The sequence below is a fragment of the Dryobates pubescens genome, chromosome 6, assembly GCF_014839835.1.
Source record: "Dryobates pubescens isolate bDryPub1 chromosome 6, bDryPub1.pri, whole genome shotgun sequence".
Taxonomy (NCBI): Eukaryota; Metazoa; Chordata; class Aves; order Piciformes; family Picidae; genus Dryobates; species Dryobates pubescens.
Window position 1 is genome coordinate 38,833,135 of NC_071617.1, and position 24,263 is coordinate 38,857,397.

Sequence of the window (24,263 nt, forward strand, 5' to 3'; positions counted from 1 at the left end):
AGGCAGGTTTGTTTTTTCACTTTTCCTTCTTTGGCAAACAGGAGTGGGCAAACAGGTAGAGAAGGAATCCACTCAGGCAAAAGTAGTAACCTCTTCTAAAAAGGATGCAGCAGCCCAGACAACACTGCCACAGAGGCATAAAGCTGTCCAGGTCTCTGGCTGCAGGGAATGCCACAGCCTATCTCCAACACTGGATGATAGCATTAACAACAGGTGTGCAAAGTGTGAACAGGTAGATGACCTGCTCTGCACAGTTGCTGAGCCATAAAATGACATTGTAAGGTTACAAAGTAACAGAGGCTCTGAGGAGGAGATAGATAGGAAAAGTTGTACTCTACCATCCCTAAGCCAGGCACATCAGGAGACACATGAAGAAAAAGAGTCCTCTGCCCTCCTGCCATCAGGCTAGCAAAACCAAAAAGAGATGAGACAAGATGGAAGCAGGGTCCTGCTTGTGGTTGCAGGCATCCCCCTTCCCTTCCTACATGCCCCCCCCCTCCACTGCTGATACATTTTCAGAATAGGCATGAGGCTCTGGAGGTAGAGGAGACAAGCATCCTTCCAGTGAATCACCCAGGAATTTTCACTCACCCCAATACCTTAGGACTTCTTCAACAAGGAAGAAAAGGAGAGTAATTGTAGTAGGTGAGTCTCTTCTGAGAGGAATGGAGGGGCGTGTTTGTTGGCCAGTCCCATCCCACAGGAAGTCTCGGGTGTGCAGGTGTTTTCATCAATCCCTCAAGGAGTAAGGAAAAACACTGAAAGAGGGTGGAAAATGCACCTGATTAACATGTGGCTCAGAGACTGGTGGCACCACTGGCATTTTGGGTTCTTTGATCATGGGGAAGTTTATATGGCACCTGGTCTGCTGGTGGCAGAAGGAGTACACCTTTCTCAAAGTGGGAAAAGGATGCTTGCACAGGAGTTGGTGAAACTCATTGAAAGGGCTTTAAACTAGGCTCAAAGCGGGAAGGGGACAAAACCAGGCTTACTAGAAAAGAGCCTAAGGATGGCCTTCAATCTGCGGTCCCACTTGAGGTAGATAATGATGGTATATGTGACCACAGAAACACAGAGCTTACTAATAGGATAGTAACCATGGAAGTGGCTGGGAATGGTCAGATAGCAAGAGGCCTAACTCCTTCTCTGAAATACTTATACACTAGTCCATGGAGTATGGGGAATAAGCAGGAGAAACTATAAACTATTGTACACCAGGGGAACCATGACATAATTGCCACCACAGAAACATGGTGGGATGACTCGCACAGGTGGAGTGTTGCAATGGATGGCTACAGGCTCTTTAGAAGGGATAGACAAGGAAAGACAGGTGGAGGGGTAGCATTGTATGTGAAGGAGTGCTTTGACTGCCTCAAATTCAGTGTTAGACACAGCAAGGTTGAATGTGTATGGATAAGGATAAAGGGAAAGCCCAATGAGGCTGGTAGCCTGGTGGGAGTCTGCTACAGACCACCTGACCAGGATAAAGACACCAATGAGAGCTTCTCTCAACAACTTGGAGATGTCTCACATTCCCTAGACCTTGTTCTCATCAGGCACTTCAACTTCCCAGATGTCTGCTGGAAGTACAACACAGCAGAAAGGGGACAGTTCAGGAGGTTTCTGGAATGCGTGGTAACAACTTCCTCATGCAGCTGGTAAATGAGCCTGCCAGGGTAATGCCCTGCTAGACCTACTGTTTACAAACAGGGAAGGGCTGCTAGAAAATATGGTGATTTGAGGTCGGCTGGGGCACAGCGACCATGATATGATAGAGTTTTCAATGTGTGGTGAAGTTAGGAGGGCTGTCAGCAAAACCTCTACCTTGGACTTCCAGAGGGCTGACTTTGATCTATTCAGGGTGCTGATTTGGAGAGTCCTTTGGGAAGCAGCCCTCAAAAATGAAGTGGCCTGGAAAGGCTGGGCTTACTTTAAGGATGAAGTCAGGAAGGTGCAGGAGCAGGCTGTCCCTGTGTGTTGAAAAATGTGCTGGCAGGGAAGAAGACAAGCCAGGTTGAGCAGGGAGCTTTTGCAAGAACTCAGGAAAAAGAAAAGAGAGTGCATTAACTTTGGAAAAAGGGGCAGATGAGCAAGGAACCAGGAGAATTAGAGATGCAAAAACTCAGTTTGTCTCATCATCTTTACGGTGAAGAAATTCTTCCTAACGTCTAATCTGAATCTACCCATTTCTATATTTGCTCCATTCCCCCTAGTCCTATCATTACCTGACACCCTAAAAAGTCCCTCCCCAGCTTTTTTGTAGGCCCCCTTAAGATACTGGAAGGCTCCTCAGAGCCTTCTCCAGACTGAACAGCCCCAGCTCTCTCAGTCTGTCCTCACAGGAGAGGTGCTCCAGCCCTCTAATTATCCTCATGGCCCTTCTCTGGACACGTCCAGATCTTTCTTGTAACAGAGGCTGTAGAACTGGACACAGTACTCCAGGTGGGAGTCTCACCAGAGTGGAGTAGAGGTAGAGAATCACTTCCCTCAATCTGCTGGCTATGCCTCTCTTGATGCAGCCCAGGATGTGATTTGCTTTCTGGGCTGCAAGTTGTGGTAGTTTTAGATTGTGCCTAGAAAATTTTCCACAGATCTTGTACAGAAAGTCATAGAATGTAAATAAATCACCATTGGATGTAAAAAGAGAAATAATGATAAGGTCTAAATAATCCCATTGGTTTGATATCTGACTAAAAGGTATTTGTGTACTCTAACTCGTTCTCTTTGTTGTTTCCTGCTTCTAGCAGATCATAACTGTTGCTTCTGCTGGTCTAGTCACTGTGGTGGTGTTAAGTCATAGGCTGGACTAGGTGATCTCAAAACACTGTGAAATGATTGATGTTGCTTTCCATCACATTGGAGGAAATTAATGCTAATGCTTATTTCTTATCCTTTCAGCCAAAATGTCACCAGCTACAATTGTCCCTGACTTAATTAGTCATATTGGGCTGTATGTTTCTTAATGATCTGCAGATCACAGTTTGATAGCAGATGTTATAGACCAAAGGTATCAAAAATAAACAAAGAATGCATTCTCATTAAAAATGTGAAAGGTTCCTATAATTACAGATCTCTATCAGAGTACAAAGGCTGGAGTATATTGGCAAAATGATTTGACGTGATGTTTTGAAAGGCACATACATGTCAGTAATTCTTCAGTAGCTGTCTTAGGTGAGGAAAAATCAGTTAAATATCTCTGTCCTAGTACACTGTAAGAAAATATCCCTACTTAAAGTCAAAAATGGCTGGGGAAACGGAAATACCTTATCAGCTTAACTCTGAATCCCCTACACAAATTTCTTTTTGGGTTTCACAGAATCACAGAGTTTCAGGGACTGGAAGGGACCTTTGAAGATCTTCTAGTTGAACCCCCCTACCAGAGCAGGATCACCTACACCAGATTACACAGGAATGCATCCAGGTGAGTTTTGAATATCTCCAGAGAGGGAGACTCCATAACCTCCCTGGGCAGCCTGTTTCAGAGCTCTGTCACCCTCACAGTGAAATAATTTTTCCTCATATTTACATGAAACTTCCTATGCCTCAACTTGTACCCATTGGCCCTTATCCTGTCATTGGGCACCACCGAGAAGAGCCCAGCTCCATCCTCTGGGGACTCACCCTTTACATATATATAAACATTGATGAGGTCACCTCTCAGTCTCCTCTAAGCTAAAGAGCCTCAGCTCCCTCAGTCTCTCCTCATACAGAAGATATTCCACTCCTCTAATCATCCTTGTGGCTCTGCACTGGACTCTTTCAAGTAGCTCACTGTCTTTTCTGAAGCGAGGGGCCCAGAATTGGACCCAATGTTCTGGTTTCACCAGTGCAGAGTAGAGGGGGAGGAGAATCTCTCTTGACCTACTGGTCACATCCTTTCTAATCCACCCCAGAATGGCCTTGGCCTTCTTGGCCACAAGAGCACATTGCTGGCTCATGGTCATCCTCCCATCTACCAGGACCCCCAGGTCCCTTTTGCCTTCATTGCTCTCCAACAGGTCCATCCCCAACTTATACTCATACATGGAGTTGTTCCTTCCCATGTGCAAGACTCTACACTTGCCCTTGTTGAACTTCATCAAATTTCTCCCTGCCCAGCTCTCCAGCCTGTCCAAGTCTTGCTGAATAGCAGCACAACCTTCTGGTGTGTCAGCTACTCCACCCAGCTTGATGTCATCAGCAAAGTTGCTGACAGTGCACTCTATGCCCTCATCCAGGTTGATGATGAATATATTGAACAGTACTGGTCCCAGTACTTATCCCTAAGGGACTCTACTAGACACAGGCCTCCAACTAGACTCCATCCCACTGATCACAACTCTTTGACTACTTCCCTTCAACCAGTTCACAATCCACCTCACTAGATGATCATTGAGACCACACTGTCTCAGTTTAATTGCAAGGATGCTGTGGGAGATGGTGTCAAATGCCTTACTGAAATCAAGATAGACCACATCCACAGCTCTACCGTCATCTATCCACCTGGTTATGTTCTCATAAAAGTCTATCAAGTTGGTCAAACATGACTTCCCTTTGGTAAAGCTATGTTGACTACTCCTAATGACCCTCTTGTCCTTGATATGTCTATGGACAGCACCAAGCATAAGTTGCTCCATCACCATTCCAGGGGTGGAGGTGAGGCTGACTGGTCGATATTTACCTGTGTCTTCCCTCTAACACTTTTTGAAGATTGGAGAGACATTTGCCTTCCTCCACTCCCCAGGAACCTCCTAAGATGATGGAGAGTGGTCTGGCAATGACCTCTGCCAGTTCCCTCGGAACCCATGGGTGCATTCCACCAGAACTCATGGAGAGTAGATTTTTGTGACTCATGTAAATTAATCACAGGTAACACAAGTTATCAGCTTGCCATCAAGCACTCATGAATTTAATTACTGATAATTGCATTTTAAAGTGACAATTTTGCTATGAAATACTTATTCCTCAAACCACATTTTCAACTTTGATACCTATAGCTTTTTAAAATGAAGATGATATTATATTTTCAAATGTATTCAAGCATAAGATTAATTCTACAGGAAATGCCTACAACCATTTGCCTACAAGCCCTATGAGGAGAGGCTGAGGGAGCTGGGGTTGCTTAGCCTGGAAAAGAGGAGACTCAGGGGTGACCTTATTGCTGTCTACAACTACCTGAAGGGGGGTTGTAGACAGTCAGAGGTTGGTCTCTTCTCCCAGGCAACTAGCACCAGAACAAGTCTCAGGCTGCACCAGGGGAGGTTTAGGCTGGAGGTTAGGAGGAAGTTTTACACAGAGAGAGTGATTGCCTATTGGAATGGGCAGCCAGAAGAGGTAGTGGAGTCACCATCACTAGAGGTATTCAGGAGGAGACTTGAAAGGGTGCTTGGTTGCATGGTTTAGTTGATTAGGTGGTGTTGGGTGGTGGGTTGGACACGATGATCTTGAAGGTCTCTTCCAACCTGGTCTATTCTATTCTGTTCTGTTCTATTCTATTCTATTCTATTTTTTAATTGGAAAAGCAGAAAAATATTATTTCTCTTTCTGGTAAAAAACGTGAATAAATAAAATTAGGTAAGGTATGAAAAGGTCCTATAAGAATAATGATTTTCTGTGATAAACTTACATTTAGGTACATCTTCCGGAATATGGCCTATATATTAAAAGAACTTGTAAAACAAAGGGAAGGTTGTTTTTCCAATGTTACAGTTTGAAGAGGGAACTTCAGCCTAGTCCTTGACTGCAAAGACTGAGACAGAAATTATTACCACTGGACACAAAAGAAAACTGATGCTAAGGTCTGTATAAGCCATTGGCTTTCTAATGGGATATAGAGTAGAGGAATATATCAGATATAGAGTAGAGCTGTCCAGGGGGGTCTGAGGAGTTTCTGTGTTGTTTATAAACTGAATATGTGTGTGTGTATTTATGTATATATATTTATGTATGTGTATATGTATAAAAAATTATATTTATGTATATAAATATATACTTGTGTATATATATGTACATATATATGTAAAACATATATTGCATATTTTGTACATATTCATTGCATTTCATATTTCTAGAGTGTAGTTTGCTTGTAAACATAGCTTCATTTGCTTCCATCCCAAACTGAGCTGGTCTGAATGATTTTATTTTGGGGGTAATTCTCCAAATTAGCTGGGGGGGTAATTTTAACCTACCACATTTTTATATTGTTCAGTCGGTAACGCACAGGACTTTTAATCACAGGGTCATGGGTTTGAGCCCCTCGTGTGATGGCTCCAGGGGAATCATTCATCTCCTTCCCCACTCCCTCCCTCCTCCTTATTAGCTCACGCAGCAGTCAAAACAGAGATACTCTGGCAAGGCCACAGGAGGGAGAGAGAGAGAGAGAGAGAGAAAGGAAAATTGCAAGCAGAAGTGACAGAAGAAGAAAAGAATCACAGAATGCTTTCACAGAATCAATCATGGTTTGAAAACACCTTTGAGATCATCAAGTCCAACCTATCACCCAACACTATCTAATCAGCTAAACCGTGGCACTAAGTGCCTCGTCCAGATCTTTCCCTGCTCAAATTTGAATCTGCTGCCCATGTACGAGAACCAGAGAATCACTCATGGTAGAGCAGTGCAGCTCTCCTGCTGGAAGAACTCTCTCTTCTCTTCACTGTATTTTGTAACTCATGCACTGGTGCCTGGAGAACAAAGGGTTTCCACCTCATACTCCTATTGTCTCCATACTCACACAGGAGAGACCACAGGGGTCGTTGTGGCATGGACTGCTCCTGCTTAGCTGTAGGAGAGTTCAAGTCTGCCAGCTAAACCCATTGTTTCCTCCTCATCTCAGCAGCATCCTGGCTTCACACAGCCTGCTCTCAGAAGCAAGCCCTCTCCCCCACACACAGATGGGTGGGAAAACAAGCAAAAAAAAACAAACCTCTGGGCTGAGATCAAGAGTTTGCTGAGATGGTAACACTATACAATTACTTTAGCAGAAGGCATGTGGGTTTTTTTGTTTTGTGTTTGGTTTTGTCAATAAATTATCTAATATCCAAGAGGAGTGAAACATCCTGAAAGTAGCCATATTAAGCATCTAGCAATCACTAAAAATCAATAATTCTTATTTGGATATTATTTTAACCTCTATTCTTTCTCAACAATACTAGTTTCAGAATCTGCCCCCTTTCCACCCCACCCACCTCATTTTCCTCCTTTTTGCCCTAAAATCCCAGAGCACCTGGGGTCTGTTGCAGTCTCCTCCCACCCCAGGTGTGGCCACCTTGCCTTCCCCACCCACTCTCCTATTTAATCCCAACCAGGAAAGGTAGAAGCCCTAAGCTGAGCCCATCTGGGCTGAGGGATCCTCCTCTCATTGCTGGTGAGTCCCCAGGGTGCTCACTAGGTGATGATGGTGGTGGTGACAACAAAGGCCGGGGGGCCTGGTGGCCCCCCGGTTGTTAGGAACAAGATTCATTGATACTTCAGTATCATCCACGGGTGCTGCCTGGGCCTCCTTACTGGGGTGAGCTCCTCTGTGTGGTATCTTGGCTGGTTGAGGGTGTGGTGGGTTGAAATTTCCCCCCAACATTAGCTTTGCCAGACCAGCTCAGTATGAAGCAAATGGAAACTGTTCAGAATTATCTTTAGTTTCCCTTTTTACACCTAATAGTGTTTTATTTATATTTTTCTACTTTTCTGCTTAAAACCTCTCACAAAATTTTAAAGGCATAGCCTAAAACCACCACAGAGGGGCTTGCCCCTGCCTCTGGGATGGGTGCAAAAATGGTGGTTGTGGAGCAGGAGCTGTTTAGGCAGGTTGGAGGATGGTGCTAAGAGGGATCAGGAGCTGCCTTGGGAAGATGAGGGGGGGAAGGCAGGGCGGTTAATCTAGATGACTTTTAGAGGCCATTTCCACCTCCAGTGATTCTATGGTTCTATGACCCTATGATCTACTAGACACATGGCAGATGGACAACATCCCAAATGTGGTGACTAGGAACTTCCAGAGAAAGGCATGAACAACTGAGACCCACCAATGTCCAGAGGTCCCTTCCAACCCCCATCATTCTGCGATATTTTACTGCCTAGGCAGTCATCTGGTTGCTGCTGTATGGAGAGGGCTTCCATATATCACCTTTCTGAGACCTCTTACAGAACAGATTCATAGAAAGACAGAATTGTTTCAGTTGGAAAAGACCTCCAAGATCATTGAGTCTGACCATCATGGCTAAGTTGTATCATCTTTCCTGATAAATAAGAGCAGAACAATCAACCTTGCTCCTTGGTTTCTGTGAAGTTTTCTAGTTTGGCATGTACTTTCACTTAAGTAGCTTTTCCAGTTCAGTTCTCTGCAGATCTTTCCTATTAGTCACAGTCAAATCTAGAACAGTTGCCATTCAGGGAACTTGCTGACACTTGCAGCAGACAGCTTCTAACTTTTTTTAACGGACTTAGCAGTCTGCAAACTGTCAAAAGACCTTCTCTCTCCTCTTTCTCTTTACACTCACTAGCCATGGCAGTAGCATAAACAAACCAGAAAGAGTTAAAAAAATGGAAGAAGCAGTATTCAGGACTAAAGCCAGCTGAAGAAAAGAATTTGTTCTGATAAACTCCAAGGGAAAGAACTTATTTGTTCATACAATGTGCTTATTCCTTGAACAGTTGCAGATAACTGGTCCAAATACAGCAGTGCAAGAAAGTGCATCCATTGGTAAGGTGTATGTCTTCTGTCTGTCAACAGTTACAGAGGGATGCTTGAAAGCCCTCAGAAGAGACTTCAGATCAAACCTGTGTTTCATCAGGTTGGAGATCATAGAATCAACAAGGTTGGAAAAGACCTCAAAGATCATCAAGTCCAATCTGTCACCCAACACCTCATGCCTACTAGACCATGACACCAAGTGCTACGTCCAATCCCCTCTTGAACACCTCCAGGGACAGCGACTCCACCACCTCCCTGGGCAGCACATTCCAACGGCTAACAACTCCCTCTGTGAAAAACTTTCTCTTCATCTTGAGCTTAAACCTCCCCTGGTGCAGCTTGAGGCTGTGTCCTCTTGTTCTGGTGCTGATTGCCTGGGAGAAGAGACCAACCTCCCTTCAGGTAGTTGTAGACAGCAATAAGGTCTCCCCTGAGCCCCCTCTTCTCCAGGCTAAACAATCCCAGCTCCCTCAGCCTCTTCTCATAAGGAGAAGGAATAGAAAGAACTGTTTATTCCTCTACTCTATATTCCTATTAGCAAGCCAATGAATTATATAGACTTCATCATTATTTTTCTTTTGTGTCCAATGTTAATAATTTTACTCTCAGGCTTTGAAGTCAGGGTCTAGACTGATTGCCCCCCTTCAAACTGTAACATGTAAGTTGGAAAAAACAGGTGAGGACAATGTCAAGAAAATATCATTGTAAAGAGTGATGCAAAGTTCCAAAGATTATAGTATCTTCTACTTACAGTTTCTGCATACTTTCTTTCCTTTCACTCTAAACACAAGCCACTACTATTAGGTGCAACAAGGTTTTATTAAAAAAATGTAATAAAATAAACATATGTCATGACTTCTCTTTTGTCACTCTGAACTTCATTTTTTTAGTTCATAATTCTTTGTCATTTTGTATCATAGAATAGGTTGGTTTAGAAGGAACTTTAAAGATCACCTCCTTTCAACCCCCTTGCCATAGGCAGGGACATATTCCACTAGATCAAGTTGATCAGATTCCCATCCAATCTTACCTTGAACAATTCCAGGGAGGAGGCATCCATAACTTCTCTGGACAACTAGTACCAGGTTATCAGCACCCTCATAGTCAGGAACTTCTTCCTTACTGTGGTGGAGAGGTTATTAATCTCAAAATATTAAATTTTAAATATAAAAAATGTGAATTGATTATTGATAATTTTAATTTAAGCCCAATTTTTATATCCAGATTCTAGTGCACAGTTGTGAGCTATATCCCATAACTTGTCTCTTATGTACAATTTGAACCCAATTGGAATATTTACAGAATTAATTTCGATTGAAGAATGAGAGGTGCAATTCCGCCGCTTGTCCACCAGATGGCAGCCCAACAAGACGCTGCAGATTTAACTCTGTACAGGAAAGCATTACAATGTATCAGAGGCTTAAGCTAGGAATGTCATGTGGCTAGGCGCGGGTGCTTTAAACTTAATGTTAGTGGGTGCTGCATATGCAGAAAGATACACTGTGTCTTTGTTTGTATTGAGGCAACTTGCTAGGCTGCGCTACCTGGCTGCTGCCTGCCGCCTGCACAGCTTGCTCCAGGGCTGGTTGATTTTGGTGGGGGTGCTCCCAGGGCTGAGGCTGCTGGTGGGCCCACGGCAGGGCTTCTCTCCAGACAGCAGTGGTGGAGGCAGCCTTCTCCTCCTGCAAGGGCATGGGGGTAGACTTCTGCCCATCGGTAGGTTTCCTTGGAAGAGCTCAGGTGGCTCCTTCTTGGAGTGGCAGCAGACAATCTCACAGGGCAGCTGCAGCTGCTGGGAGGGGGCTGGTCCCTGCTGGAGGCTCAGGGCTTGCAGGGCCGGCATGGCTTCTTTGACAGCATGGGTGCTGGGGAAGCAGTCCCGCAGGGTCATGCTAGGCCCTTCAGGGTTGGCCCTCATGGAGTCACCCTGCTCTGTGGGGCAGGGTGACAATTCCCTGTAGATGGGCTCCGACATCTCTGATCCTGCACTGTTTGGTGGGGTTCCAGGGTCGGCACTTGCATGGTGAGCCAGCCAGGGCCAGACCATGATGTAGATGGTCAGGGCCAGGGGGAGCAGCTCCAGGTTGGGGTGCAGCTACATGAAGTGGTAGCAGTGTCTCCTAGTTTGGCTCAAAGGAACTGGTGCGACTCTTTCTCACAGGTCCCAAATCTGAATCACAAGCACGGATGTTGCTCTGAATTTCCCTGGCATGTACAGGGCTGCAGAGTGGGCACTTGGGCAGCTCCCTTTCTCTCCCGTGAACAGAGTGGGGTACACGCAGGATGTGACTGGGTGCTGTTCCTGCTTTCTGAGCTAGCACAGAAGCTCTGTGGCTCGTTGTCTGCTGCTTTACAGCTGTGGCAGACATTTGGACTGGCAAAAATTGGGCTAGTCCTGTCTCCCCATCAGCTGGGCAGTCTTACCCTCGGGGTTGCAGTCCTCTTTAAGATGCAGCAGCTCTCTTCACATCCATTGGAATTGTCAATACAATGCTGTAGCTTTCTGGAGCTTCCAGTGAAGGACCCTCCTTTGCGAGCTCTGAAGATTGCTAGCTTCTTTCCGTATTGCAGAGGCCAATAGTGTGCTTGTGAGTGGAGTGAGAGGCTTATTAGCAATAGCTGTGGAGCTTAGCAACAAAGGCTTAAGCACAAAAGCAAGAAGCTTGGAAAATCAGGCAAAGAGAGTGACTTGTTTACAACTTGGGGTAACACTTGTAAGTTTCTCAAGGCTGGACTTGGCCAATGGGAAAGCTTGTCAACACACAGCTTTAGCCTATAGAAAATGTGACGCTAGAATTACGCCCTTACTTGGCAGGAGCACGAGCATCCCATGCGATGGGTGCATATAGTTGTTTACCCCTTAGAAGGCAAGTGTGGTTGGTTGTGCTGTCTGGCACCTTGGGTCTTTGTCCCACTCAGCTCTGGGCTGAGTACCCACTCCAGAAAGGGGGTTGGAAGGGGGAATGTGCCCAAACATGATGGAACAAGTTGTACAGTGTTTGGGGCATAATTCTGGACATATGACGCCTTCACCACACTTACATCTAGTCTAAATTTACTCCCTTTCCTATTAAAGCCTTTGTTGTATTACTGCATGCCTTTCTGAAAGAAGTATTTATAGAAGAAATAATGGATCACTTTTATGCCAGTATTTTTTAACCTCATTAGAGACACCTAACAGAAAAGCAGAGCCAAGCTTCCAGCATACCTTCAGTAAACACTGTGGTTTTGCATCTGAAGTTTTTCAGGCACAGATGAAATTCCTTAACCTCATAACTATGTGATTTACAGATGTAATCAGGTACCTGCGTATACAAGTGATTGAAACTGCAGGTGTTAGATTGTGAATTATAATTTGAAATTCTGGGTCAAAATGCTCAAAACAATTATTGCCAAAATTATTAGGGATTTTATGTGAGTCCATTGAATGAGTAAGCTTTGACACTATTCTTCCCGTGCCAGAAACTGTTTATATTCTTAGGTAGCTTTCATGTGGATATGTGCTTCCATTACCATACCTGCTCCACTTTTTCTTATACCAAGTATCTCTTGCTCTGACAGAAGTGCAGTATTTTTTCTGTGTAGGCTGTGAACCTAGTTCAGCTGCAGGCTTCCAGGGCTGAAGGGTGGGTTGGGTGCTTTGTTTTATACACAGAACCTGGTGACAAACTCTCACATTAAAATGGTGTGAGCCATGCATTCTCCCCCTTCCTCTGATCTAGGCTTCAACTACATCAATGTAACAATTCTCACTGACACTGGGGCTTTATGTAAGGCTTTAACAACTGAATGTCGGGAAGAGAAGTCCATCGGCAAGGGGGGTGAGGGAAAGTCTCGCAGCAATCAATATGATTGATAAGCAAGCTTCAACTTTACTGTTCCACACTTCCTTATTTATAGTCTTATACATAGTTAATTCTATTCTAATTTAACACACACTATTGGTTACTTTCTTAAAGGTTACATCATTATTTTCACTACTCTGTGGAATTTCCTAATTGCCCTTTTTCCCAGATCTTCACCTACTTCTTATCTTGTTTGCCTTCCTTCTCAAGGGCAGCTTGACTTCATCATACCAAGCATCAAAACTTTTCCACAACTCCTACTCCATTGCTATATCAATAACAGAAAATCCTTCAAGGCCTAACTTGCACAGATGTTCAAACCATTTCCCAACAACTGAACACCATGGCCATAGTCCAGCTCTGGGTGTTATAACCCTATCTAACAAAAAGTCTCAAAATCAAATACATTGTTTACCCCTTCTGTCCTTTTATCTGCCCTTTGACTGTTTTTGTAGGAAGATAATCAATACACATGAAATAAAAAGATAATGAAAGAACTTGCTCCTCAGATGTTTTGCATGAGACAGTGACATTATCAGGTCACATCAATTCTGTGCTCACAGAGAGTTATCCTAAGGACTAATGCCACCTCACCCATTTATGTAAATTTATGTGCTAACAGTTTATGAGTGGCTAAGAGAAAACAGGTAGATTGTGTGTGATGATGTGTACCCTTTGTACTCCTAGAAGAATAACAGAAATCTTTACCTGCTGTCCCTAGACATTCTCCTAACATTTCTGTGTTGTCCAGGTCACAGAAGAACCATTGCAGTGTCACACTGTTCAGGTGAGAACTGCATCGATGGCCACTGTAGTTACTGTTCCTACATAGTCCCAAGGAATTAACTGTGCCTGTGGCAAGCTCTGTGCCCTGTAGGGCAAATAAAACCACGACACTGAAATATGTCATTTTATGGACTCCACCATATGTTGTACATTTTAATAATATAAATTATTACCCCCCACCCCCCCCCCCCAAAAAAAAAAAAAAAAGAAAGAAAAAGAAGAGGTAAGACAAAGAAGATTTTAGTATTTGATTTTGTTATCTTTGGCAATAATTTTGTTCTTTCCCTTCTACCTGAATTTCATCTCCCTTCATTAAGATAATAGATAATATAACCCTCTACTACAAAAATGGTGTCTAGTTCATTCACTTTAGCCTGGCAGTTTTCCAGATCATTAAGATATTTTTCAGTCTTAAATATTGGCTATGACACAGTCTTCTTTTTACTGTGAGTAGAAGAAAGTTAGGAGTATACGCCACGAGTTTTCCTTTCATTACTCCTCTATAGGATGCACACTAGTTAAATTCATTAAGAGAGATTACAAATGCTTTTCTTAATTGCCTGGATTCCTGTGTGTGTGAAGAAAGGCATTGCCCAAACATTATTGGAAACAACAGCAGAAAATTGTAAAAGAACCCACATTAGATTTAACCAAACAAAAATGCAAGCTAATTGATCAGGTGAGCTGGAGGACAGTGACAAGAATTGAAATCAGCTCCTCAAGGAGAGGAAGATGTCTGGGTGGCAACAATGCCAGGAGAGCTTTAGCAGTGTGTGCAAGTTCAGAGCCAGGTGGTAAAGGTTTAATCTACTCAGGACTTCAGGGCATCTGCAAACCTCCATTAAGGAAAGATTGTCTTATCCTGCAGGGAGAAATGGCAATCCTACACAGGGCAAAGCTCTGGGAATGTAACGATGTATGAGGTAACATTTAATAGCTATAGGGCTTTGACATGTCCTGCCACTAATTCTTGCATACTGCAGGTCATCAACAGCATAATTAGAAAGATTTTTACTGATATCAGCAGGCCTTGGGCCAGACTTGAAGCAAGGTGTAAGTGTATGGCATTGGCGAACAGACAAGGACTTTGTGTAAAGCCTCAAATGATATCTGGGAGGTAAAGACAGAGTGTTTGTATTATGATTTCACACAGAAATCTGCAAGCATATCTGTGCTTCTTAATATCATATGATAAGGATAATTAAAAAGGAAATTAAAGGCGAATGACAAATATGACTGGGGGCTACTAGTCAATTAACATCTAGAGATTGGCTGGGTTATTGCTGTAGGAGAAAATGATGCCAAATTAGACATTAAAAGGTTGCAAATGCCAAAATTGTGTAACACAATTTTTCTTAATAACATGAGGAATTGGATGGAAAAATAAAGCAAACCAAATCAAAACACAAAAGTAGAATAACCTTTAAGGTGAAATCTCTTGCACTGGACAAATCAGGAATTCCTCACTGGGAACCTCCAGCTGCCCCTTTTCTTTGGGTATTAAAATTAACTTGGAGAAAATATGATGCTCTCTATGGTTATGGGAAATTCTGGAAAACAACAAAAGAAACATATGTGAAGCCCCTAAAAAAGAAGTAGTGCTTTTCATCCTGCTTCAGAAAGTGGTAGGCTGTGTTGGAGTGAACTGTGATCCCAATGCCACTAACCACTTATCTGTTGACCACAATGTAATTGTCTGTGCATCTATTCTTCCTATCCTGTTCATTCCTTGGTACTTCACATTGTGATGCCCATGGCTTAGGGAGCTTCTTAAACTCCAGAGAATTAACTTTTATAATCTGCCAAGAAAGGGAAAAGATTTTTTTGAAAATCTCATTGTTGGTCATCAGGACTTTGGAAGTCTTTTCCCTCATTAAGATTTAAATAACAAGACTTTTTAAAGCAGACTAGAGACAGATCAATACTAAGGGAACTTTATTCTTATATATTAGCATATAAAGTTTTTCCAGTATTCTCAAACATCTTTGTCTGCCAACCCTTAAAAAACTCTACATACCATCCTTCACTTTTCAGAGGCATTTCTCACCCTTTCCTTCAGGAGGTGACAAAACTGCTACTAGAGCTGCAAATACAGACCAAACTGTCTCTGCTTCAACTGCAGCTATGACAAAGAAAAGCTCTTGATTATTTCTGGCTTTTGCAAAGATGACAAGTATGCATCAGACTATGAAATGGCTGCAATGTGCAGCGAGAAGGAGAGTAAAAGTTCTTAAGAGCTGTCGTGTTTTAACAGGCTGCAACACAGCCTCAACATGTGCCAAGGGGGGAGACAGAGGGAGCTGCCTGGGGAGCAAGTAATGTTTACCTTCCCATCACAGAAATATTTTTCCTGGCCCTGTCATCACTCCTGTTAAGTACTTGCCTGAAGGAAACCTTATGGTTTGCAGTGCTTCTGTATGAACACAGCAGTGTACCTGTCAGGATGACAGGGGCAACACAGTCCTGCTCTCCAGCCATGGAACTGTTCAATAAGCTTTGGAGCAAAATACAGAGGGAGTAGTGCTTCACACCATGTGGGAGAAAGCAGATGGAATTAGGGAGCGGAAGAAGGAATGAAAAATTCTTCCTGGAAGAAGGTATCCTCATTAAGAAAAGAATCGTTCCTTTGTGGATGTCAGAACACAAAGAGAGACCAACGCAAATGTCTGAATAGTTGTGCCAAGCACATACAGTTATGCTGCCTCTCAAATAATTCTAATTAGGACAGAAAGACAATAAGATGCTTAGTGTGGAACTATATTCCACCATGTGTGACATTCTTAGTATTAGTGGAACTTGTGTATGTATTTAATGACTCACACAATGCTGTGTTGCCAGGGTTGGCCATGTTTTCCATTCCAGAGGAAAAGGTGTTGTGGTTAAGCACCAGGGTTCTACTGTTAAAAGTACTGGTAAAAATATAACTACCTTCTTTCAGCCAGTCTTGGGGGAAGCGTTCATTCAGCTGTCAAAAACAGTTATGTCTTTCTCCACCAGCATTTCAAACCAGAGCTGAAGAAGCACTGAAGTAAAATGAAGATGAAGAAGGATGGGGTCCTCTATAAACAGCCAGGTAGGTAGATACTTTTTTTCAGTGGAAGAGAGCAAAAGAAGGGTTTTATAGAGCATTCAGATGAAAAGGGAAAGAAGGTATTATTTTCTTCTGATGTATGTATGTCAGCTTGGAGTGGCTGCAGGGAGAATTCCTCTCTGCTTCTCAGTGAGTGACTGATCTGTCTGTGACAGGCCAGTTAGATGTAAGAGGCAAATATCTGTGACATTGTGTAAAAGCATTGTTTGGATTCCTTTTCTTGTACAAAATTTTCAACCAGGAATGCATCCTTTGCATTACAGGGAAAGGTAAGAACTGACCACCCTGAAGAGCCACCAGCAAAGTGGTTTGTCAGGGTAAAGGAAAAATGCATGATGCTTTCATTTCAATTTGAATTCATGTTACTTCTCTTTTAGTTCAAATATATGCTTGTCAAAGAAAACTATGTATGGGTTGAGAGAATATTTCCTTTATTTCACAGTGGTTTATCCTCATGAAAAAACTGTCTGCCCTAGTCCTGGATGGGGGTACACTCTGCTGGATCAAACACTCTTGCACTTTGGCCACAACACCACCATGCAGTGCTACAGGATTGCGGCTGAATGGCTGAAAAAATGAATGGTAGAAAGGGCCCTGGGGATGTTGACCAACAGCTGTCTGAACAAGAGCCAGTGATGTGCCTGGGTGGCCAAGAAGGCCAACAGCATCCTGGTCTGCATCAGCAATAGTGTGGTTAGCAGGAATAGAGAGGTGATTGTCCCACTGTACTCAACAATGATAAGGCTGCACCCTGGGTACTGTGTTTAGCTTGGGGAGCTGCAGTATAAGAGCAATATTGAGGTGCTGGAGCATGCCCAGAGAAGGGCAACAAAGGTGGTGAAGAGTCCTGAGAATGTCTTATGAAGAGTAGCTGAGGGAGCTGGGATTATTTAATCTGAAGAAAAGGAGTCTGAGGGGAGACATCACCCTGTACAACTACCTGAAAGGAGATCATAGAGAGGGGGGTGTTGGTCTCTTCTCACAAGTCACACCTGATAGGACAAGAGGAAATGGCCTCAAGTTATGCCAGGGAAGGTTTAGATTAGACATTAAAAAAACCCTTCTATACCAAAAGGCTTATCAATGACTATGGTCCTGCTCTGGCAGGAGCGTTGGGCTTGATGATCTTCGAAGGTCCCTTCCGACCCCTAATATTCTATGATCCTATGTGTGGATCTGAGGGGTTTGATGGCACCTTATTGAATAAAAAAAGAAATTGGAGAAAATATAGGACAGGCAAAGTGGTAGAAGTAGTCACACATTTGGTAGAGGTACAGGGAGAGATAACTGACCAGTTACTACCAAAAAAAAAAATAAATAAATGCTCATCAAGGTTAAAAAGCACTGGAAGCAAAGTTGATGGCAATGTAGTTACTGAAAATTAAAATGGTTATGATTTTATTGGCCTGAAGAAGAATTACATGGGAATATTCCTGTAGCTGGTGAATCACAAAAGGCAGCTGTGGAACAGAAGCAAGAGGCACTGTCAAATTACTTCCCTGGCAGCCACGGCATAGTCAGTTATAGTAGGGATGCTCTTTTCAGGAGACTGCCCTACAGGATGGTTCACTTGGTTCTTCAGCCCTGTAGGCTCTGGAGAAGATAGTAGGCACAAAACCAAACATTTTCTTTTTTTACTCTGGAAGCAGGGGGAAAAAAAATAAAAAAGATGTTTTTCCTCCTGTTTCAACTGTACCAAGCTTTGATGGCCGCAGTGCCTGAGTCCCTGGCTGTGAAGGGATCATAGCGCAGCCAGGAAATGCAAGTTGAGGGAGCCACTGATGATGGGCAGCCACTGGGTGTTTGTCTGGATGGTGTCTCATCTCTTACCAGATGTCTACTGTTGTCTGATCTTCTGGAAGCAAAGCTCTTCTTTCCTAAATGCCTGCTGCACTTACTGCTATTTACTTGCTGGTGTATGTAGACAGACCATTTAGGGAAGAAGAGTCTGTCTTCCACTCCATCTGTTTGCACACAGAGAAACAGGAGGAGAGCTCAGTTTCACTCTAATCCGCTTTTACAGCACACCATCTCTAAGGATAACCTACTGGAAATATCCTTTCCACTAGAATGGGCATGCATCATGAACACATGGATTTCCATAAATTTTAACCCAGTTCACATCACTGCTATGTAAACTTGGGCAGAAAGCAATAGCAGGTGAAAGCACTCAGTATTTTCACATTTTAGTTCACTCTCTTGCTTAATCAGAAGTAATAGACACTTGTATTTTAAAACTGTTTGTACGTGGCAAAAGGGCTGATGGAAACAATTTCTAGAGAAACATTTTCTGTTGGGAAAATAGAGGCTATTCAAATCAGTATGTCTCAAGGGAAAGAGCAATTTTTATGGAATTTGCCCATCTTGATAATACAAATATTTTATTTCATATTTACATTACTTTCTACATGAAGTTAGGCCATCATTGTGCCTGGCTGCAGCCAGAACATACTCATGCTTATTGCCCCCTTGAACCTGTTTGATCTACATATTTCTGATGCACCATCATTTCCCATTGCTGATAGCATGCTTTGATGAGTCCCCAGGGCTTCAGCTGAAGTCAGAAATGTGCATAGAAGAATAGGGAAACCCAGAACCACATTGCAAAGACATATTGAAGAAGCCCAAACATTCTGATACCAAGATCAAGCTGAGCTAGAGGCACTGATAGAATCATAGAATCAATAAGGTTGGAAAAGACCTCAAAGATCATCAAGTCCAACCTGTCACCCAACACCTCATGACTACTAAACCATGGCACCAAGTGCCATGTCCAACCCTTTTTTGAACACCTCCAGGGATGGTGACTCCACCACCTCCCTGGGCAGTGCATTCCAACGGCTAACAACTCTCTCTGTGAAAAACTTTCTCCTCACTTGAGCCTAAACTTCCCCTGGCACAGCTTGAGACTGTATCCTCTTGTTCTGGTGCTGATTGTCTGGGAGAAGAGACCAATGCCCTCCTGTCTACACCCTCCCTTCAGGTAGTTGTAGACAGCAATAAGGTCTCCCCTGAGCCTCCTCTTCTCCAGTATTGGCAGTTCTCTTTGATTTTAAAGTAATTTAATTCCCAAAAGTCCTCTTTTTTAACTTTTTTTTTTAAATTTTACTTTTTATTTCTCGTTATGACTTGGTATTGGATTTATGGATACTCCCATTTTGCTTAGACATATTTGCCTGCTAAGGTAAAGGAGACATGAACAAAAGACTGATAAGAAGAGTAAGGTTTGTGCATGCAAGAAAGACAGGGAACCTTGCCTGGCAAAGCCCTGAGCAAGTACAGAAGGAGGCAGAATGAAAGGGAAAACATGAAAGGATTTGACTTAATTTGATTTCAGTGAAAGTTTGTAATTGTTTTTCAAAGCTGTGTCACACACTGGCAGTAATTATGTAAAGTCAGCCTACCTACACCATGGACCTGCCTAAAGTTGCAGTCATGGAAGGGGGCTCTAAAGCTTCTCAGGCTGCTGTTTGACACTAGCACAGCTGGATTTCCCATCATATTAGAGACAGCTAGAGAAAACTTCTTTCATCCAGCCCAGATGCATGGCAAACTAGGGAGAGGACCTTGGACAGAAAGGCAACATCTCTTTCAGGAGCTGCACATATGACCCTTTCTGGCAGAAGAGGTGTGATGAGAAGGTGTGACTTCACTGAGAGGGTGCAATCTTGATGGTGTATCATGACTACCTGGTTACTTCTATGATATGCACACCATCCTGAGAAGTTGGTATTTGTCTTGAGGAATGCCAGGGTGAAGTAGAGGCTCTCAGTGAATCTCAGAGGAGGAGATTGCTGCAACCCTGGGAAAATTTGTGAGAGTAGGGAGGATGGTGTCTTTTTATTCTTGTGCCATAATATAATCTCTCTGCCATTAATCTGCCTCTCTGCTGCAGTTAAGAATACTTCCTACTTCGTACTCTCTACTACTATATATTTCTCTACTACATTGCGTATTTAAACTCTAGTTTTATGTTTTTCCTCTGTTGTAATTAAAAAATGCCATAACACTATGCAACAAAGTTGAGAAACAGATCTTATCAGACTATCAGAGGCTGTTTTATGATGGGAGCAGTTTGAGAAGTGCTAAAATAAAAATGCAAGTTCTTTCTTTTTCGACAGGCCAGATTTACCAGTGCACCCCAGATACAACGCTCCTCGACAGCCACACAAGACAGCTGTAAACCTGGTTTAACCAGGCTGTTAAATCAAGTTTACAGCTGCTTTGCATCACCAGAGTGGCTCAAAGCAGGCAGTACATATCAGTGAACGTAGGTCTAATTGTACACTAATGAACAATGAAGTAGTTTAGCACGTAATACTCTGGCAGAATACAAAAATATCTTTATAGAGAGCAGATATGCTAGAATTTATCCTGGCTTTGCTGGAGGGGAGGAATTCATCATCTTTTGTTCTGGATGGATTATAACTAAGAGAAGCATCAGAGACAAATTATGTGAGGTTAGAAATTTTAAAGAGCTTTAGGAATACATCTCCTCCTTCCAGATATATTAGTGCCTGCTCAGGGTAGAGTTACAATAAGTGGAACTCAGTTTAACTATAAAAAAAATCTGCTTAGGTAAGAATATGTTTCCATTTGTGGCAGTTTGGGCTGGGTGCCTCCTGCTGCTGCCACACAGGGTGCGCCTCTGGTGCCCTGGGTGTCCAGCCCAGTGGGTGGACACAGGAGCTGTGTATTTCGTACCCATAATGTCCTGCTCCCTATAAATCTATCAGCAAGGTCTCACACTTCCTGTTTCTTCCATCGCTGCTTTCCGTGGGAGATGCTCCCTCTCTGGTAATGGAAGGGGAGTTATCTCCAGGCCTCTTGGGTCTGGCTAGGCCTAATGCCAGGAGGAGAAGGGGGAAGGGCAATCTCAGATCTGGCCAGCTGAGATTAGCCTAACAGTGGAGGAGGGGAAGAAAGAGCCTGAGGGTTTTTGGGTATACCCTCAGGTAGGGAAAAGGGAAATGCTGGGATGCTTCTGGGTGTGCTGTAGGGGACTCTGTATGCTTTGGGATCTCTTTTGTCACTGTGCTTGTAGCTCTTTGTAAAATGCTTACTGCTTTTCCATTTAAATTTTCCATCCCTTCTGCAATCCATTTGTGTGAGTCTCATTTTTTTTCTGCCCCAGTGGGAGGCAGGGGAGGATCTGCCTCAAACTGGGACACTATTAGGTAAGAAAAATCCTTACAGAAAACAAGACGCTAATCTAATGTTGCAAATATTATTGTGTGGAACTTCATTAATGCTGGATAACTACTCTTTATTTAGCAAGGGTTTCACTGTTAAGAACCTGTTAAGACAGTTGCAATCAAATGTAACCTAGATGTTTGCTTATTTTTTTGGTTATCTTAAAAGAACCAAAACTCAGAGCATTTTTCAGTGCTTTAAGAAATTACTTTTTCTTCTGTAAATAAAGCTCATGGGCTTAAGGCAATTGCCTTTCTGGGAATACTAGAGTCTCTGGTATAATTTCACAAACACAGAAAACAAAGAAACTCCAGATGATAGGTTCTCATTTGTTTATTCAATGAATCATGCTTAAACTGCAAGGAAAAGTTGGGGCAGGACAGTTCTAACAGAGGAGCACATTTTTCCACCTCACACTCCCAAACATTGCACTAACAGCAGCGCAGAACATGATGGAGATTTGGACTCTGTAGTGAAGAATGATGCATCACTTGTCACTCCATGTGCTTCCTGAAGCCAAGAGAGACCTGGCCTTTCAACCTGATTTGCCTTTGTAGTTCTGCCTTCCAAAACCAGTTGCAAATCCCTAGTTTTCAATTAAGCAGAATTGAGCCTATTATGCCTGAGCTATCCATAGACTGATTGTGAGTACATTCATATAGCCACTGGCAGGGAGAGGTAAGCAAGGCTTTTCATACTGAGCATCACCCATAACTATACATAGCCACGTAAGGCTCTCTTCTGTGCAAGAGTTCATATTTCCCCTCTCAGCAGGCTGGTGATTATCTCAGGTCAAGGTCTGTGCTCATCGCAAATACATGGCTTCCCCTTCACCGCTGAGAAGCATCCAACTGGCCCAGAACATGAGCATGGAGAGCTGATGTTTGCCTGCAAAGTGTTATGTAAAGTACCAGCAAACTATTACACTGATTTTGAAAACACATTATCCCAAGAGGGATAAAAATGGGCCAGTTTAAAGAAAAAGCCAGGAAAATCTGTTCTTCAGGCAGTAAGATATTTAACTTTTTTTCATTCTTGGATGCTGAGCATCCCACACACTTCCAGTGTTAATAAAAGCAGCAGTAACAGGATAACAGGAAAGTTAAATCTGAAATAAAATGCAGAGTTTTCCTCAAAATGCTTAGGAGGTGTTAAGTTTCATGCAGCAAATGGTGCACTTAAAAGGTACAATTTAGGAAATCATCCCTAACCAGCAGGAATAATAATTATTTTTTAAAAAATAATTTAAAAGTAGTTATTAAAAAGTATAAAACTAGTCAGAGAAGTTTTTGTCATTGAAATTTCAAAAGTGAGCAATGAATCTTGTAGCTTGTCATTACATTAGAAGGAAACACCACTTCTCTGTAAAAATTACTTTTATCCAACTTAAAACTACAGCCATGGTGTTAGAATAGAATAGAATAGACCAGACCAGACCAGGTTGGAAGAGACCTTAAAGATCATCACATCCAACCTATCATCCAACACCACCTGATCAACTAAACCATGCAACCAAGCACCCTATCAAGTCTCCTCCTGAACACCTCCAGTGATGGGGATTCCACCACCTCCCCAGGCAGCCCATTCCAATGGGCAATCATTCACTCTGTGCACAATTTCTTCCTAAACTCCAGCCTAAACCTTCCCTGGCACAGCTTGAGACTGTGTCCTCTTGTTCTGGTGCTGGTTGCCTGGGAGAAGAGACCAACCTGTGCCTGTCTACAGCCTCCCTTCAGGTAGTTGTAGAGAGCAATAAGGTCTCCCCTGAGCCTCCTCTTCTCCAGGCTAAGCAACCCCAGCTTCCCCAGTCTCTCCTCATAGGGCTTGTGTTCCAAGCCCCTCACCAACCTTGTTGCCCTTCTCTGGACATGTTCCAGCACACTACTGCTGCCTCCCCTATTTACACAGCCAAGGACATACTTTCTTATATTAAGTTCAGTCAAGTCCAGATGGAAAGATACTATTAACAAATATAAGCTTTTCTCTGACTACAGTCCCACAGCTAGCAGAACAAATAATCTGTCATTGATCACGAAGTCCACAAAGCTACATTCATATTGTAGCAGAACCTGTATAGACCGTAGTCTCAGCTGACATAAAAGTTTGTTGCTGCCTTAGCTGAAAGGAATGGCTCCAGTTAACAGCCAGGGTGGATTTGGACACTTATTTTTTGTGACTATCTGTCTCTTTTAGTGCTTCTTTATTGTCTTCATGGATGAGCAGATTGACTGGGCATCCTTGACCAGGAAGATAAATACCTCTAGCTGATATCTATGAGGAAGTGTAGATGTTTTTTTTCTGGAGATCTTCTCCCAGAGATTGAATTTGTTCATGGAGTCTGTTGGCCCTAATTTAAAGGAGAGTTAACTTCTGTGTCAGCCAGCAAGCTTTTAGGGAACAGCTTGCCTGATTAAAGCAGAACCCTGAGATAAAGAACAGGGAACAGAAGGCGGGGGGGGGGGGGGGGGGGGGGGGGGGGGAGGTGGGGAATAGATTATATGGTGCTAGTTCACCCCTAAGTTAGGACTAGGCAGCTGCAGCTTCCAGGCAGGGCATCGAGAATTTTGATTGGTCCCAAGAGGCCATGGCAGAGTTCTCCTTCACTGAATAGTGGGGCAAAAGGATAACCAATGCGCAGTGGATGATCAGCGACTCCATCCCCAAGCCAGCAAAGGGAGCT